Raw genomic sequence first — 19,181 nt, forward strand, 5'->3', positions numbered from 1 at the left:
TCAGACTAACAGCTGTAATTATTCATGTTAAATATCTTCTCTGGACTATTCCTTTAGCAGAGAACCTGAAAACAATTAAGTGGTTTGGTTTTTTACCAATAATAGCATTTACTTGTGATATTTTACAGAATGTGAATATTCGTGTTGATGTGCTTTTTGAGAGCTGTTCTTCAGTATTACAACGTCATTAACACAGTAATTTGAGCTGTGCCTTGGACAAATATTTTATGGTCCTATTCTGTTTTGCTTAGGTTCACCAGTTCAGTAACAAATCTACAGAAATGGCATTAAGAGTTGCATCGTTTGACTATTTTAGCACTGTAGCTGCAAGACTGAGGAAAGATGCAGTCACTAGCAAAATGGATCAAGGATCTATAGCCAGAATCCTCAAACAGGTGTGTGAGAGGTCCCGTGCCCGCTGGATTGAGATGTAGCCGTTCAAATACTTGAAAATTTTAAAGATGCTTGAAAAACTGGTGTTGTGGAGAATCAGTCTTCATTGTTCAGATTTCTGAATCAAATATACTCAATATATAACATTTGTTAGCTCATGTCTTCTTTGCACCGTCTTTGAGGGGATCATATGAAGTGGCTAACTATGGTTGCTAAGCCAGTTTTCTTGTGACAATACAGGGGAAATAAGGGACCAATAGTTGGATTCTATCTCAAGAGGCCTTAAAAATACGTATGTGTGTGCATTTGCTATCGCAAAGTGGTAACGAAGCTTCTGACATTCATGTGCAGGCTTTAGAGAGTTAAACTGTTAGGCCTGTAAGGTTAGTTGTTATGTGATGTAGCTGGTATTGGTCGTCTTTTTTTTTTCTTTTTTTTAACTGGACTTGCATATATCTTCCATTGGAGAGTGCACATTAACATTTCTGCTAATGCTGCTCCAAATCTGCAAGGGTGGCAACAATTGTCAAAGCAATGTATGCATTTGGGCTCTATACAGTACGTAGTATGATGAGAAAATCTCAGATCTTATGTGCCCTTTTAAAAATGTGGACTTGCACTATCTTATGGACGCTATACATTTCTTTCTGAACTACTAACTGTTGTCAGCACGATCTAAAGTTGAGTAGTCATATCAAGTTCATTCACCTTTCAGTTGCCTGAAAAGACTACAGATCTATTACATGTACTTCATCGTGACAGTTAGAGAGTCATGTTGAAGGAAAAACTTCTGCACTTTACAGGCATCCAAATAAAGAATCAAAATTCATCTACTCGTTTATGAGGCCGATACTTCCCATAACTCTTGTCGATGAGAATATTCTACAATATATAGTGTCAAATCTTGATGTCCGTGGCTTAATGTAATCGATATTTCTGTGTGCTAAGGGGTTATATTTCTCCTCTGTTGGCAGTGATTGTGACACTTCTACATTAGGCTTCATAGAGAAATACTTGAGAAGAATGCGTTTCTCTTTCTTTGCCTCTAGAAGTTATAATAATATTGAAAGATATTCTAAAAAGACACATACCCAAGCAGTGACCTGAATTTTTCTATTTGTTTTGGGGTTTTTACAGGATCAGGCAGGAACTAGACATTGGCATCTGTAGAAAATAAAATTACTGTGGGCAACTGAGTGCTAGAAGTATTTTTTCAGTTACTCAGGAAGCTCAACATTGGTGATGGCAGACAGTACCATCTGTGTGTTGTGGAAGGTGTGTACTATACAGTACCATCAGCCAGAGTAGAGTGTGTGTTGTTTCTAAATTATTTGTAACATAAGAACAAACAAATACTTGGAAATGTGTACATGAGAGCTAAGCTTTGCTTTGCTGTTGAAGTGGCAAGAAAATAAGAAGACCTATTGGTAGACATACTCAATTGTCATCAGAATGATACATGGAATCATGGAATAGTTTGGGTTGGAAGGGACCTTTAAATGTCATCTTGTCCAATTCACCCTCAATCAGTAGGAACATCTTCAACTACATCAGGTTGCTCAGAGCCCCATCCAGCCTCACCTTGCATGTTTCCAGGGATGGGGCATCTACCACCTCTTTGGGCAATCTGTGCCAGTGGTTTTAACACTCTCATCTTAAAAAATTTCTTCCTTGGATCTAGTCTAATTCTACCCTCTTTTAATTTAAAACCATTACCCCTTGTCCTATGGCTACAGGCCCTGCTAAAAAGTCTGTCCCCATCTTTCTTCTAAGCGCCCTTTAAGTACTGGTAGGCTGCAGTAAGGTCTCCCCGGAGCCTTCTCTCCTCCAGGCTAAAAACCCCAACTCCCTCAGCCTGTCCTCATAACAGAGGTGTTCCATCCTTCTGATCATATCTGTGGCCCTCCTCTGGACCCGCTCCATGTCTTTGCTGTGCTGAGTGCTCCAGACCTGGACGCAGGACACGAGGTGGAGTCTCAGCAGAGCGGAGTACAAGGGTTGGCTCTTCGGGGCTACAGGTGCACATTGCTGGCTCATGTCCAGCTTGTCATCCACCAGTACCCCCAAGTCCTTCTGGGCAGGCCTGCTCTCAATCCCTTCATCCCCCAGCCTGTACGGATACTGGGGGTTGCCCTGACCCAGGTGCAGGACCCTGCACCTGGCCTTGTGGAACGTCATGAGGTTCACACAGGCCCATTCTTCAAGCTTGTCCAGGTCCCTCTGGATGGCATCCCGTCCCTCAGACATGTCAGCTGCACCACTCAGCTTAGTGTTGGCTGCAAAACTTCAGAGGGTGCACTCGATCCCACTATGTCACTGATGAAGACATGATGAACAGTGCTTGTGCCGGTACGGCCCCACCACTTGTCACTCATCTCCATCTGGACATTGAGCCATTGACCACCACGGTCTAGATGTGACCATCCAACCAATTCCTCCGGCACTCAACTGTCTACCCTTCAAATCCTTCACTCTCCAATTTAGAGAGAAGGATGTTGCAGGAAACTGTGCCAAAAGCCTTAGAAATCCAGGTAGCTCTTCCCTTGTCCACTGCTGTGGTCACTGGATCACAGAACGCCCGCAGACTGGTCAGGCAGGACTTGCCCTTGGTGCAGCCATGCTGGCTGTCTCGAATCAGCTCCCTGTCCTCCACGTGCCTTCTATGCATATAAGATATATAAATATATACTATTAAATACTCTTTGAAAAAATATTTTCTGTTTCTAACATTCATGCAGTTTAGATGTTACAGATCTGGTACATACTCTCCAGAACTAGTTTTCAGATTAATCTTTCCTGTGTCATGTTTTTTGTGCACCTTTGAAAGTGCTTCACAGGAAAAATAGTATTACCCTATTCTGTAGATGCAGTAGATGACATTTTTTTATAAAACATGTGTTTGTTCTCCAGCTTTGACTGTTAGAGACTTAGTTGAATCTCAGAGAGTATGATTCTTCAGTGATGGAGCTCAGAGGTGTTTGGGACCCACCTCTGTAAGTTCTTCCCTAGATGGAGCACACTTGCTGCAATTGCTCTGTATGGATGCTTTATCCCTGAAAACAGTTATACCAAATATTTTTACAAAGGGATAAGTTGGGGGTTTTTTGATGTTTCCCATACCTTTTTACTGTTGGCCGTTTCATACTTTTATTTTACTTTTTTGCCTTTTAGACCTTGTTCACCTGAGAAGTCACTGTTGCAGTATTTGGTATTGGTGAGACGGCTAACTGTGACTTCTGTGGATTAAAAGTTGTGTCAGTCTGCTATTTGTGATTTCAGCCCTTCTTTTTTCTGCCATGACACCAGATGAGGGTCTTCACACAAGATCATAGAATAAAAATTAATCAAATCAGTCTGTCTGTTTTAAAGCCACTTTTATTCAGCTCTTGATCTTTTTTAGACATCAGAGCAACAGTCTCATTTTTTACAGTCTCTGTGCAGTTTATAAGTAATTGGTTGAAAAATTGTTAATGTTCTGCAATTATCAAAACAACTGACTTTGGTGTATTTTATATGTGGACATGCAGATTTTCAGATGATAATCACCCCTGTGCAAGATTCTGTTTTATAACTATCTTTCTACTTCTGACAGGTTTCGGGAGGAGAAGATGAAATTCAAAAGCTGCAAAAGGCTTTGCTAGATTATCTGGATGAGAACACAGAAACTGATGCATCATTAGTGGTAAATTTCAGCTTTCTGCTGTCAAGTGTATATAAAAATAATTTTAGTAGCGTGTACTGAATAAAATGATTTTCAGTTATGCGTATTAGTGCTTCAATTAAACTGGCACCCTAACATATGCTGTTGATTGTGTTTTCCAAAATAGTGTTGATGCATTAGATTCACTCAATCTCATTATAAACCTGTTAATTTTCCTATTCTGTATCTGTTGTTTTTGTGTACTGTGTATCCTGCTCTATTTCTCCAGTTTTCTCGGAAGTTTTATATAGCTCAGTGGTTCTGTGATACAACTATGGAGACAGAGAAAGCAATTAAATCTCTGGAGGATGAGGAATCATCTGAAGGAACTCATCATGCAAAGAACGTTGAGACCACAGGACAAATCATGCACAGAGCAGAAAGTCGCAAGAAGTTTCTTCGCAACATCATTAAAACTGCTCCATCACAGTTCAGTACATTAAAGTATGTTTCAGTACCACTTATTTCTTTATTAGCCGAGCATCTGATGTTTTAAATAATTTTTGATAAACACATTCTAACTGACACATGGTATTTGTTGCAGGATGAATTCTGATACTGTGGACTATGAAGATGCATGTTTGATTGTTCGCTGCTTGGCCTCTATGAGGCCGTTTGCCCAGAGCTTCGATATTTATTTGACACAGGTAAACAGTGCTGGAAGTCTTAGTACAGTGAAGCACGGTTGGTTTCTGATTCCAAACACTTTGTGGTAGTGTGCCACATCTGTTCGTTGTTGAGCACAGGTATTTAACAGGCCATGGTAAGACCGTGTGACTTCCTATTCTGTACTGATGACGTAAGGGATTATGTTTCTTTTCCTTGCGTGCATTTCGTATGTCATAATGTACAGACATTATTTACTTTGTCTATGTATGTGTATGGCAAAATCATTGTAATTAGATGTACACAGTAACAGGATAATTATAAAACGTTGAAACCATTGCCACAGTTTCTGTAAGATACGTGCTCATTTGGTAACATTAACCCATGAAATTGAGTGTAATTTGATTTGAAAATACAAGCCAGCTTGGTCAGATGCTTGCAGTGCATGTTACTGTCACTTTGTTGCTGTTTGACCAGTGTCGTTTCTTTGCTTTTTCTGGGAGAGGAGCACTAATGTGTTGGCATGGTGACATGTTTGAACTCCAGTACTAGTTTACGTTGCATACTTACGTTGACATACAGAGAGGGCCATTCTTAAAATTCTAGTGCCCAAATCCAACTCTCCTGTTAAAAGAGCCGTGGTGAAAGCCACAACTAAATGACAAAGGTAGTGTTTAAAATGAAGGGCCTTCAAGTGAACATAGAGACCCTGTGTAAATCCTGTTTGGACCAGACTTAGAGATGTAGCGAATCCTAATAAATATCCATGCTCAGTTAGCAGTGCATTGGAACATCACTTGCATGCACCTTTTTATTGTCTGAGAAGATACATTTGATTTTTAGTAGGCAGATACTCTTATTTTAGTTCAATTGTTCGCATGTTATTCTGCTGCATTTTTGCCTGTCAAACATTGTTTGCTACCTTCCCAAAGCAATCGAATCTTTGGTTTTGGTTTTTTACTAGATTCTGCGTCTACTTGGTGAAAATGCAGCTGCTGTTCGAACAAAAGCCATGAAGTGTTTGTCTGAGGTTGTTGCTGTAGACCCCAGCATTCTAGCCAGGGTAAAAAAGGAGATATCCATCATGCACATACATTCTTCTGTCATGCTTAAAATAAATCTTCATTTCTTATTTTGAATCTATGTTTCATGTGTTCTTTTTAGCTGGATATGCAACGAGGTGTTCATGGACGGTTAATGGATAACTCCACTAGTGTACGAGAAGCAGCTGTGGAGCTGCTTGGCCGACTTGTGCTCTGTCATCCTCAGCTTACTGAGCAGTATTATGACATGCTGATTGGAAGAATATTGGTACGGTGACTTGTGATACTTATGATAAAAGAAGTGACATTGAAAAAGTTGGTTTTAACTGAGTTTATATGTTTAATAATATGGAATGATGTTCCCAAATGTAAATTATCTCTTACTCTTTTAATGGGGAGCATCATGCTTTTAAGACCAGCCTTGTAAAATACATCACTTGTTTCCAGTGAAACTGTGTTACATCAAAAGGTAAACATATACAGAAAGTTGTACCACATCAGAACCAGGCTTATATTCCTTTTGATCGCATTGTTAAGGCACAAATCAGGTGAAATGCGGAGTTTTGCCACATCCCTGAAGTCTGACATATAGGTCATTAAGGGTAGTGAGGGTGATGAAGAAGGATCTACAACGCAGTAATCTGAAGATGCCGTTTGTGATCCAAAAGATAAAACTACTTTGCTTTTCTGTGTTATTTTTAGTCTCTGAAAAGGCTTCTTATTTGAGTTTTTGTACAAAAAGTGTGTTTTGTCTGGGTGTTCAGGTAAAATAAAATGTTGATTTAACTGTAAGATGGCACTAGCTCTTAGCATCCGTGTCAGATTTTTAGTCAAATACTAGTCATTTGCTATAGTTACATGGTAAAACGTGTTTGTGAAGGGTTTTGGAGATGAGTAGCTTCATGTGCATATGAGCATGCCTAAAGCAGTTCATCCTGACATTCAGATTCAACAGGTTTTGAATAAGGTAATATGAAGTGAAACTCCTCATCCATCTCCTTAGACGAGGCCTAGGAACATGGAGAAGAGTGCTGCATGTCTCTTGTCCATAAGCTTTATGCAAAGGCTTGAAGTATTACAGTCCAGATCTACAAAGAATGTTGTGCGTTCCAGCAAAGTAGCTAAAGCATCACCACATCTAGCTTGTAAGCATTTGCATTAAGAAGTGGAATTACACATTTGCAACACTGTGAGCTCTTAGATGGGAGGGTATAAATGGAGGAAGCGTTTCAGCATTCTCGGTGCCGAGCCAGAACCTTTAGCATTGCTGCAAATAGAGTGGTACAAGTTTTGCTGACCTCTTGTATAAATGCACTTCAGAATATTTTATCTGCCTTTTCTAAATAAATTCTGCAAGTCAACTTGGGTGACCTTCACATGTTAATTCATACAATACATAAGCTAAGTCATATTTCTGATTTGTTTTCAGGAGTGTAATGCTCTTCTCTTGCTCTTCTCTTCTCTTCACAGGATACTGGTATCAATGTGAGAAAAACAGTCATAAAGATACTTAGGGATATCTGCATTGAGCAACCAACATTTCCCAAAATTACAGAGATGTGTGTGAAAATGATTCGGAGATTCAACGATGAAGAAGTCATTAAGGTAGAATGAAGCATATCCTTTAGGATTTTAATTATCTTTATTTTAGTGTTGCTATACTTTGACCCCTCAAAAAATTAAAGAAGTATTGCGTTGCTCCTTTGTAATATTTATGACTTTCATTCACTTTTAATTTTTGAGAGCAAATATCTTAGCTTTCTAAAATGCTCCCTGACTTGTTTTTCTTTCTTTCCTCTCTTCTATTTTCTTGAAGTTCTTGCTGACAATCCAAAGATTTTAAGAAGTTATTTTCTAGAGGTTTCTTCCTTCTTGCAAGTGTTGTCTCTGATACTTCTCTTTTCTAACAAGTGAAGTTGTCATATCAAACTTCTGCCTGCAAACAAAATAAACTTGAAGTCAAAGTTGAGTACTTGACATCAATATATGCCAGATTTGTAAGTTCTGCATGTAAGAGTTAAAAAGCATTCGTCTGTGGTAATTTTGCGCTAATTCTGAATGTCCAATGAATCAGTTATTCCCCCTAAAAATGTTCCTTATGTGATCATACTCAGCTCTTTGTGCAGTGTATATGCAGAAGGGCGCAAAACTAAGAGTACGTGTTAAATCATAAACCTGACAATGATGGTTTTGTTTGATTTGGCAAAATAATCTTAAAATTGTTGTGTAATTAGGAACAGACGTGTAATATTTGTTATCACACTTTCAGTAGGATTTGAAATCTACAACCTTGTGTTCAGTGGTCAGCTTCTCAGGGTACTGTGTTTTCCTGAGGAATGCAACTTATTGCAGGAAGGTGCTAACTCCATTTTCTTTAGCATCAGTTCCCGGTGATCATTTTGCTGAAGTTTGCTTAGAGGTCAGTATAATTCCTGTAATAGTAGACCTGGGTCTGTCTCAGGTAACATTTCCTACAACAGGTTCATTTAGGTTGAATAATTTCTTATGAAATGGCACGCATTATCAACAAATCTATTGTATGGATGTATTAGAAAGAATACCTGTGTGCCAAGATAAGTTTATTTCTTTCTGCTAATATTTTTTTTTTCCTTCAGAAACTAGTAAGTGAGACATTCCAGAAGCTCTGGTTTACTCCAACTTCACATCATGACGAAGAAGCAATGACAAGGAAAATACTGAACATGGCTGATGTGGTATGTTAAACAAATTTGAGTTAAGCTGTGTGCAGAATTTAGTTATGTTTTTACTATCTTTGAAATGCTGTCTGTAGTTTTTTAGACTGCAGTAATTTAATTGTCAGAGGGTTTTCTTTTTACATCTCCTGGCAGTAAATATGTGCCCAAATTATTCACCTGATGGAACAGGCTGTAGGAAACTTTAGATGCTTACCAATCTGCTGGCAATGATAACTGGGACCACACTATATTCAGGTCATAGAAAATACTGGTTCAGTTAAAGCACAACATATTTCTATTATATTTAACATTTCCAGGAATTGCTAGTAGTAGTACAGTTAAGCCTAACTAAGAAGTTGTCTCTTAAAAGAAAATTTTCCTCAAACAATCGGTAACATCTGTTTTGAAAGGTTAATAAGACATTTTAACAAATACAGGGTCATGTTCTCACTCAGGGTAAACTAGTATCTGCACAGTTGTATCCACTTTTGAGGAGCAGCAAATTAAATAGCATGTCTCCCAAATAACAAAATCTGTTTCAGATAAAACGCTTTAATTTGTTGTGAAAATGTGTTGTGCAAAACCACTGTGCTGAGAAGGTGTTTTACTCTCAATTACACCAAGATGTAAATGTCAAATAAAAGTACTCACTTCATTACTTACAATTATGGGCTTAAGCTTCATCCTGCTTTCAATATATTTCTCAAAATATCTAGTCATCTAGTGTGCATTTTTCCAGACTGAGGAGTCGGTCAGTTTAACTTCACCTTAACTCTCAGTTCTCCTGCCAATTCTACTTTGGAGCACCTGTGGGCTGTTCCCGACACAGGATACCAGCAAAGGCTTGGTTTGTTTATATTAAAATATGCGTCTACGTATATATACACACATGTTCATTTTTAGTATGTCAGGCTTGTACTTGTGCGTTAATCTGTGCAAAATGTTCTACAAAACCAAAATTTGGTTTACACTAGAGCTGGCAATCTCCGGTAGAATGTGTAGGCTTTGTGCTGTAGGCAACACAAATTCTGGAGTCACGTAGATGGTGAGAACTGTATTTCAAATGCTGAAGATATTTTCTGATCTCCAAAGATATGAAATCATTGTACTGAATGCCTGTGAAAATACATCTACATGTGTCTACTGGTCTTTTAAGATGACATCTGTATTGAAGTGGTTTTTCCTCAGGTGCCTTTTTTGTTAACCAGTTTATTCTCAAAAATACTTCCAGGTTGCAGCTTGTAGAGATACAGGGTATGATTGGTTTGAACAGCTTCTTCAAAGTGTAAGTAATGCATTTTGAACGTATGGTACAATCATAGTTAGATTTCGACATTTCTTTTGGGACTAGAACACGTAGAAGGGGGACTAGAAGAGCAATCCTTTACAGCAGACAAATTCAATTCATGCCCTTTAAACATCTGACCTCTTTTTTAATCTTCATGGGTGCAGTTTTCTTTGTCACTTGATATTAGTCTCTGTCTTTCCATATGATCTGTTTTAAAAAATACTTCACTTCTTGGTTTTGGGAAGGCGTTTTGTTAGTTTATTTTGAGTGACACAACATGAAGTCCATAGCTAAGATACTTAATTCAGAAAGGAGGCATCTAGTACAATGTTGATTTTTTTTAAATGGTAGATAAGTGTATTTTCACATCCAATTAATTTGTTACATAATTTATAGAAGCCATGAATCTTCAGAATATATTTATTGTATGTAATACTACATAGTATTTTACTCTGATTTTTCTAAGATTTGAGCTTGATTTGTTTATGTCTCTTAACCTGTGTTATCATTCTTCTCTACATCTTGTATGTGCTGGTTAATTTTCAAGCAAAATAACCTTTTTCATTTTACTTTATCCTGGAGCGCCATGAAAATAGGTAGCTAAGTAAACAAGAGCCTCTTAATGCCTGCACTGAAGAAAAGGCTAGAGTATGGACTCAATCTTCCTTAGATATTAAAGGATCTTTGTGGACATAATTTCAGTACTCAAAGTCATAAGGAAGAAGGCTAACTGATCAGAATGTTCATAAAACTATGTTTCATTTTCATTTGATATTTTTGCTTAGTGTGGAAATTCCTTTTGAATTTGCTCTTTTTTTCCTAGGTGCTTTAAAAGCCTTCTAACTCCTATTAGTTACTGCTGGCAAGTATGACTACATTATTGGTTTATGCATTATGTCATTAAGCACCAAGTTAGCTTTCATCCCAATGCACAAATCAGTAGAACTTTTATCTTCTTTTTTTTTTCTTCTCTTGAATTTTGGTTTGATTTTTTACTTCCCTGAATTTTTTCTTCACCATGTAGCTTTTATGGGGAAGCTAAAGAAATACTTTTGTAGGGTAAAATCCTTGTGTATCTGTAGGAATCATTGTAAAACCAGCATGTATCCCATGCAAATAATGCGCCCTTAGCACTAAATCACGTTCTCTCTCATCTGCGACAGCTGTTGAAGTCAGAAGAGGATGCCTCGTATACACCTGTGAAGAAAGCCTGTACTGAACTTGTTGACAATTTGGTTGAGTACCTTCTTAAATATGAAGAGTCTTTCTCAGGTAATATTATTTACAACACAGTAGCTGAATTCCTTTGAATTTTATGTGCTACTGTAACAGTGGCTGCTCAAATTACTATTGTGAAAGGTTACTGTTACAGAATTCCTGTCACAAAACTGATGGTAGTAAATCACTGCTTTTAAGTTCACTATGAACTTCTGAGCACTGTATAATGATAAAGCTTCCCTGATTTTCACTAGCTAACCACAAGACTAGAACTACTTTTAAAATAACTTGTTCAAACCTTCAGGTCACTAAAACCAAAACAAATGTGGCAAGTTTTATTTGCATTAGTGTGTTCTACAGTTGTAAGAGGAATCACTGGCTGGGCCAGTGCCCTGTGTGCAGCTGGCGCAACCGGAGGCGTGGGCAGGCGCTGAGAGCTCTGCCAGTGTGAGAGGTACGTTCAGTAGCTCCCCGTCGGCGGGGAGCGAAGCCGCGGCCTTCTCGCTGTAAGCGCCTCCTCCGTCAGTGCGAGCAGGGCACGCGGGAGAGCCCGGCCGTGGCCAGGCGGACGGCAGTGACCTCTGCGCTTACCAGGATGGACGTGGGAACCCCGATGGAACTCCCACGGGAACAGGCAGCTGCCCAGGTCACAGGCGGCAGGGTGTCCAGAGCCTCGCACCGGCAACAAGTGGCAGTGAGGAGAGCTGCTGCGTCCGCTGGGAACAGGCGGACGAGCTGCTTGACCTGGTGGCAGAGCTGCGCCAGGCGGCTGGAAGGTTGAGGAGCATTAGGGAGGCTGCACAGGAGATAGACCGGTGGAGCCAGGCTCTGCCCTCCTGGAAACAGAACTGGGAGCACCCACCAGAGATCACCCAGGATCAAGGGGCCTCTGTATCCTGCCCCAAGCCAAAGGCAGAAGCCAAAATGGAAAGAGTGAGTGGAGGCAAGTCCACGGTAGGGGCAGCGGGCAAAATCCCCTCTTGCCCACCTTGCCCCCAAGGTGCCTCTGGTTGAGAAAGAACACCCAAATGAGGATGTGGACAACCGGCAAGCTACACCAAAGTTGTCTACACAGTCAGACAGGCCTACTGCCGTATCACCACAACACACAAAAGGAAAAAAAGAAGGGTTGTAGTTGTAGGTGATGCTGCTCCAAGGAGAACAGAGGGTCCAATATGCTGCGTAGACCCTCCTCACAGGGAGGTCTGCTGTCTCCCTGGAGCCCGGGTTAAGGACGTCACTAGGAAACTTCCTAGCTTAGTGAGGTCCACAGATGACTACCCACTACTGATTTTCCATGTGGGTGGAGAAGAAGCAGCAATTTCTAGTCCACAAACAATTAAGAGAGAGTTTAGGGCCTTGGGACAGTTAGTGAGAGAATCTGGGGCACAGGTTATTTTTTCTTCCCTCCTTCCCAGTTGAAAGCAGTGACATTGGAAGGGACAGGAAGATCCAGTCCATCAAGACATGGCTCTGTGGCTGCTGTTACCGCCACAGTTTGGGGTTTTTTGATAATGGGATGGCATACACAGCACCAGGAATGCTGGCATCAAACGGGAGACACGTCTCTCAAAGGGGGAAGATGGTCTTTGCCCAAGAGATAGTGGGGCTGATTGACAGGGCTTTAAACTAGATGCAAAGCGGAACGGTGATAATAATATCAAGATTGTCTGTGACAATCGATCGACTCCCTTCCTGAAATGCCTGTACACCAACGCACGCAGCCTGGGGAATAAACAGGAAGAACTAGAGATCTGGGTGCAGTCACAGGGCCATGATATCATTGCAGTCATGGAGACAAGGTGGGATAGCTTGCATGACTGGAACGTTTTAGGTACAGTTTGTCCTCCTCAAACACCTACTTGGAGGTATCCTGTGGGCTAAGACTCTAGAAGGTAGGGGAGCCCAAGAGAGTTGGTTCATATTCAAACACCACTTCCTCAAAGCTCAAGATTGGCGCATTCCTTTAAGTAAGAAAACAAGTAGAGGAGGCAGGACACCCCCATGCATGAGTAAGGAACTGTTGGAAAAATTTGTATGGAAGAAAAGGGTTTACAGTAGGTGGAAAAAGGGACTGGTCACTTGGGAGGACTATAGGATTGTCAGGATATGCAGGGATGCAACAAGGAAGGCCAAGGCCCTCTTGGAACTAAATCTGGTGAAGGAAGTAAAAGAGAACAAGAAGGGCTTCTTCAAGTATATCAGTGGTAAAAGGAAGACTAGGGAAAATGTGGGACCTTTGGTGAATGAAGTGGGAGCCCTGGTGACAGAGGAGGCAGAGAAGGTAGTTACTGAATGCCTTTTTCACTTCAGTCTTTACTGCTGGGACTACCCCTCAGGAATCCCAGACCCTGGAGATAAGCGAAAAAGCCTGGCGGGAGGAAGACTCTCCACTGGTTGATGCTCATAGTGAAGCTCAGGAGGTATGGGTTGGATGAGTGGACTGTGAGATGGATAGAGAACTGGCTAAGCAACAGAGCTCAAAGGGTTCTGGTCAGCAGCGCAGAGTCCAGCTGGAGACCTGTAGCTAGCGGTGTTCCCCAGGGATCAGCACTGGGGCCCGTTTTGTTCAACATCTTCATCAATGACATAGATAAAGGGTTGGAATGTACCAGCAGAAAGTTTGATGATAATACAACACTGGGAGGAGTGGCTGATAGACTAGAGGGCTGTGCTGCCATTCAGGGGGATCTGGACAGAGTGCAGAGCTGGGCAGAGGGGAACCTCATGAAATTTAACAAGGACAAGTGTAGACTTCTGCACCTGGGGAGGAACAACACGATGCACCAGTACAGGTTAGGGGTTGACCTGCTGGGAAAGCAGCTCCATGGAGAAGGACTTTGGAGTCCTGGTAGACAATAAGTTATGCATGGGACAGCAATGTGCCCTGGTGGCCAAGAGGGCCAATGGTGTCCTGGGGTGCATTAAGAAGAGTGTGACCAGCAGGTTGAGAGACATTATCCTCCCCCTCTACTCTGCGCTGGTAAGGCCTCATCTGGAGTACTGTGTCCAGTTGTGGGCTCTCCAGTTCGAGAGAGACAGGGAGCTTTTGGAGCGTGTCCAACGGAGGGCTACGAGGATGATTAAGGGACTGAAACATCTCTCGTAGGGGGAAAGGCTGAGAGACCTGGGGTTGTTTAGTCTGGAGAAGAGAAGGCTGAGAGGGGACCTTATCAATGTCTACAAGTATCTGAAGGGTGGCTGTCAGGAGGACAGAGCCTGTTTCTTTCAGTAGTGCCCAGTGATAGGACAAGGGGCAATGGGCATGAACTGCAGCACAGGAAGTTCCACCTGAACATGAGGAAAAACTTCTTTACTGTGAGGGTGACGGAGCACTGGAACAGGCCGCCCAGAGAGGTTGTGGAGTCTCCTTCTCTGGAGACCTTCAAAACCCAACTGGACGCGTTCCTCTGCAACCAGCTCTAGGCGATCCTGCCTTGGCAGGGGGGTTAGACCAGATGATCTTCAGAGGTCCCTTCCAACCCCTACCATTCTCTGATTCTGTGATTCTGTGATTCTATAAGTCGTTTATAAACTAGCGATGCCTTTGCAGCATCTTTGCTTCTTTTTTCACATAGTTCACAGTCACATGCACTGTATTCTCATCTCCAATCTACTAGGAATATTCTATATTGATCATGAAAGAGAGGTAATGAAAGAGATATTAAAATAATGTGTAAGTCATATGTTTTTCATTGCTCAGACATTACTTGGTCTTAATATCCTTTTTGTATTTTTGAATCTTTTGCAGATTCTCACAACATAGGTGTGAATTCCGGTCGCTTGGTTGCTTGCATAACCACTTTGTTCTTGTTCAGCAAAATCAGGCCCCAGCTAATGGTCAAACATGCCATGACCATGCAGCCCTACCTGACCACTAAGTGTCGTGTAAGTAGAGAAAAACAGTCTCTTCCCACACACCCGATAATTAAGCATGGAAATGAATGGCTGTCTTGTATACTTGATGAAATCGAAGGTAGGAAAACAAAAATTAAAAATGTTGTTTTATTTCATGGGCATCATAGCTTCTGAAGATACTAGGTCCTTTTGATGACCTCTGTTGCTTCTAAGATGCTATGCCTCACCCTCTACCTCCACGTTTGACAGCCAAATGAAACTGAAACTTATGCTGCCTCTTTCCCTGGAGGCCTAAGACCCAGGTTTTCACCTGTTATGAAATCATGTCTTAAAATTGTTTTGTTTCATAGTCACAGTCTTAAAAGTAGTTAATATTTAACATACGAATCTTAAGAACAGTACGGTTCCATAAGATAGAGTGTATCTAACATGTAGCAAATGTATCAGAAGGAAAATGTCCTGCTCCATCTTCTTCCATGCTTCATCTCTCACTTCCCTAGCTCTAGTGTTTTTGTATTCCCCTGTAAGAGAGTTTAGCTCACAAAAATGGTAGAGAGCTATAATGCTGAACCCCTGCAGTCTGATAAAGTGGCACCCCTCCTCTGCAACACTGCGGCGCTTTCTGCCATTTTGGTTAGCACAGTTGGCTCAGTGAACGTTGTGATGAACCTCTGATCTGGCAGAAGGAGAAGGGCAGGGTCATGCAGCCATGGCTCCAGGAGGAGCGTGGGTGGGTGGCAGGGCCACATTAGGTCAGCTGGCCAGGGCAGGCTTGAGAGGAATTGGTACCAGCTTAGACTGTAGGTACAGCCCAGCATTGTCCAGGTTCAGCCCTGGTGCGTTCTCTGGGCGTGTTTACAAGAGACTTTTAGAGCTGCTCCTGATCAAACAGTATAGGAAAGGGTTATCTGATTGTCTACGTGCTGCAACCCAGTTAGTGGCTTACTTCAGTTTTGTACTTACACAGGTTGAGGCGAGTCGTAGAGTTACCACTGTCCACTTGAATATGTTAAAGAGCTTGACAGTAGCATTTGGGAATTATCGTATCCTGATGAGTGAGCTTGGACACATCTAGCAGGATGTGTCTTTAACAGAGAAACGTTTTCCATAGATTACTCACTTACAGTACCTATAGAGTCATAATAATGCAAACCAGTAATAATTTTAATTGGCATTTCTACATTTGTGCGCATTATTACCTATCTTGCTTAAAGGCACACTGAGTCATAGCACAACTTCATTTTGTCCCTGACACCTGTTTCCAGGTGTTGTGTGTTGTCTAGTGTGCAATGTGTCAGGAAGAGCTCCTAGATTTATTGTAGGACTCCAAAAAATTATCTGCACCAAAGGTTTTCAGGTCTGTCGCAGTCCTGAGGAGTGGTGAAGTTCTGCTCACGCAGATTTTTCTTCCAGAAGTTCTGTGGAAAGCAGAAGTAGCTGTCATAATAATATGCAATTTATTAGCACACGTAAACTCTATAAACACTCATTCAGATCTTTACCACATACCTTACCTGAGCTGGGAGTTTGACTCTCAGTGCATACAAATAATACTTAGCCAGAAATGTTGAACGCTATTAATACTGTTGTTTCAGACCCAGAATGATTTCATGGTGATCTGCAACGTTGCAAAAATCTTGGAGCTTGTAGTGCCACTAATGGAGCACCCAAGTGAGACCTTTCTTGCCACTATTGAGGAAGACCTCATGAAACTCATCATCAAATATGGCATGACAGTAAGCTTTTAATTACTACCATTCAGTTGATTCCATTTCACCTTGTGAAATACATGGTTTTGATTTAAAGAAAATCTGTCCTGATTTCATTCCTCTTGAGCCATGAAAATTCAGTTTACACGGTTTACTGGATTTTGTATGTGTCGTTATATTTTAATGAGTTTGAGCAGGTTTTCCACGCAGTCTAGGAGATGGACATTCCAGCTGTTAGATCGTTAGTTTTAGTTCAGCATAGCTTTTTCCTACATAACTTCACAAAAATCTCAAATTTAAGGTCTAAATATATAATTAATTTGTTCTTTCTTGCTCCTAGGTCATTCAGCATTCTGTGAGCTGCCTTGGGGCTGTTGTGCACAAGGTCACCCAGAACTATAAATTTGTGTGGGCCTGTTTTAATAGATACTATGGTAAGTCAAATCACAACATGTAAATGTCAGTTTTCAGTTTTGGCTACAAGTCCTATCTTAGCGGTATACCATGATTAAACACTGTGATCAAAACTGCTGTCTCCCTTTAGGTGCACTTTTGAAATTAAAAAGTCAACACCAAGAAGACCCCAACAGTACAGTACTTACTGCCAATAAACCAACACTCCTTAGATCACTTTTCACTGTTGGAGCACTGTGTCGGCATTTTGATTTTGATCAGGAAGTTTTTAAAGGCAACAGTAAGGTAAAATAAGTTGTATTTACTCTCCATGTCTTAGATATGTTGAATGCCCCTCTTTAATTTTAAAGTACTTTATCCCCAGTCCCTCAAAGCTATGTGTTTTTTCATAATGCTTACAATATAGCTTTTTTGGGTTTTAACTACACGGTTTTGTAAAGGCCATGCAGTACGATCAAGTTTCTCCTTTTCTTTTTGATATTTATATTTTGTATAAGAGATTTAAAAACATCTGTTTCATCTTTATATAACTATTATTTTTGTTTTAATTTGCTCAGGTTAACGTTAAGGATAAAGTACTTGAACAGCTGATGTATTTTACAAAGCATTCGGATGAAGAAGTACAGACAAAAGCCATTATTGGCCTTGGTAAGAATATTAATAGTTTTTATTATTCTGCTATAGTAATAATCCATGTGTATCAGTAGGAATTCATGTTTTTGTGTAGTGGCAACAGAGTTTGTTTAAAACCAAATCGTACTGCATGTTTTGTTTGAGAACTGGCTATAGAAAAGTTGTCCAAGGGTTGCTTCTTGCACCCTTCTGCAGCAGAGTGGCTGCTTTTGACAGTGGAGGCCTTTTGACACGTAACCAAGTCTTCAGGTGCAGTGGATTTCCAAAGTAATGCAGATGTTATTTTTTTTTGCCCACATGCAAGTAGGTTGTAACTCCAAGTCTTGGTTTTTTCAGTCCACAAGGTATGGTTAAAGAACAGCTAGAAGAAGTGCTGAAGACACTTCGAACATTTTAGCTGTAGGAGCATGTACTCTGCAGGAGTCAAGAGAACTCTGGCAGTTTATACAAACTGGGGGGTGGTGCTCTGTGACATTTCACAAGGCATTGCCATAGATCATGTCATACACTAGCTATTACGGTTTGTTTCGGGATTCTAGCTGTATTTCAATTTTGAATAGATTCTTTATCTGAAGGCATTAGTGTGGTGTTTCAGTGACTTGCTGTAGTACATGAACTGTCACTGAGTGGTTTGTATCATGTTTATCCTCTGCTTAAGGACAAAAATATCCATGTGAGAGAACCTTGTTTGGCCAGGTAGGCCTTGTTTCTGGAAGAGTTCAGTTCACAGTTATGGCTTAGGCTAAAGAAAGCTGTGTGCCAGGCATGTGAGCTTGCAGGTGTGTCATTTAACTGTGGACAAGAATTTGCCTCTTTATGTTGCTGTTTATGTGGCTTTTTAGATACCCTACTTGAGTTCAGGCTAGGGAGGGCTCCAAGGATGAGGACCAAGACTGAATCTTGATTTCATATGCTATGAGAAACCATTGCAGACAGCTGAGCAGAATTAATGGGTTGCTTCTGTTGCAGGAGCAATGCTATGGCTTTCTGGACTAGTTGGAGTTTTTCTAGGCATTACATCATGGTGCACAGCACTTACTGTAGACTGTTCGAATTTAATTGTCCTCTACGGAATATTGCACGTGGGATAGGGACAGAATCACAGAATCACAGAATCACTAGGTTGGAAAGGACCTTCAAGATAATCAAGTACAACCATTAATCCAGCACCACCATGTCCCCTAAACCATGTCCTGAACTGCCATATCCACACGTTTTTTGAACACTTCCAGAGATGGCAACTCCACCACCTCCCTGGGCAGCCTGTGCCAATGCCTGACCACTCTCTCGGTGAAGAGATTTTTCCTAATATCCAATCTAAACCTCCCCTGGCGCAACTTGAGGCCATTTCCTCTTGTCCTATCGCTAGTTACTTGGGAGAAGAGGCCAACACCCACGTCGCCACAACCCCCTTTCAGGTAGTTGTAGAGAGCGATAAGGTCTTCCCTCAGCCTCCTCTTCTCCAGACTAAACAACCCCAGTTCCCTCAGCCGCTTCTCATAAGACTTGTGCTCCAGACCCCTCACCAGCTTCGTTGCCCTTCTCTGGACATGCTCCAGCACCTCAACATCTTTCTTGTAGGGAGGGGCCCAAAACTGAACACAGGATTCAAGGTGCAGCCTC

General features: G+C 41.1%; 1 pseudogene across 1 annotated transcript in view; it reads left to right on the forward strand.

Annotated features, from left to right (window-relative positions):
* Positions 1 to 19,181, forward strand: part of LOC309416021 (nipped-B-like protein) — a 68,978-nt pseudogene that overhangs the window by 37,585 nt on the left and 12,212 nt on the right. Inside the window, exons 15-29 of the transcript in view lie at positions 252 to 395; positions 3,986 to 4,075; positions 4,323 to 4,537; positions 4,638 to 4,740; positions 5,664 to 5,762; positions 5,864 to 6,010; positions 7,213 to 7,347; positions 8,358 to 8,456; positions 9,670 to 9,723; positions 10,890 to 10,998; positions 14,696 to 14,832; positions 16,398 to 16,538; positions 16,852 to 16,945; positions 17,056 to 17,210; positions 17,483 to 17,573. The product of the transcript in view is annotated as a nipped-B-like protein (transcript). The remainder of the gene's footprint in view (positions 1 to 251; positions 396 to 3,985; positions 4,076 to 4,322; positions 4,538 to 4,637; positions 4,741 to 5,663; positions 5,763 to 5,863; positions 6,011 to 7,212; positions 7,348 to 8,357; positions 8,457 to 9,669; positions 9,724 to 10,889; positions 10,999 to 14,695; positions 14,833 to 16,397; positions 16,539 to 16,851; positions 16,946 to 17,055; positions 17,211 to 17,482; positions 17,574 to 19,181) is intronic.

Source organism: Phaethon aethereus (assembly GCF_964289735.1).
Source record: "Phaethon aethereus genome assembly, chromosome: Z".
Taxonomy (NCBI): Eukaryota; Metazoa; Chordata; class Aves; order Phaethontiformes; family Phaethontidae; genus Phaethon; species Phaethon aethereus.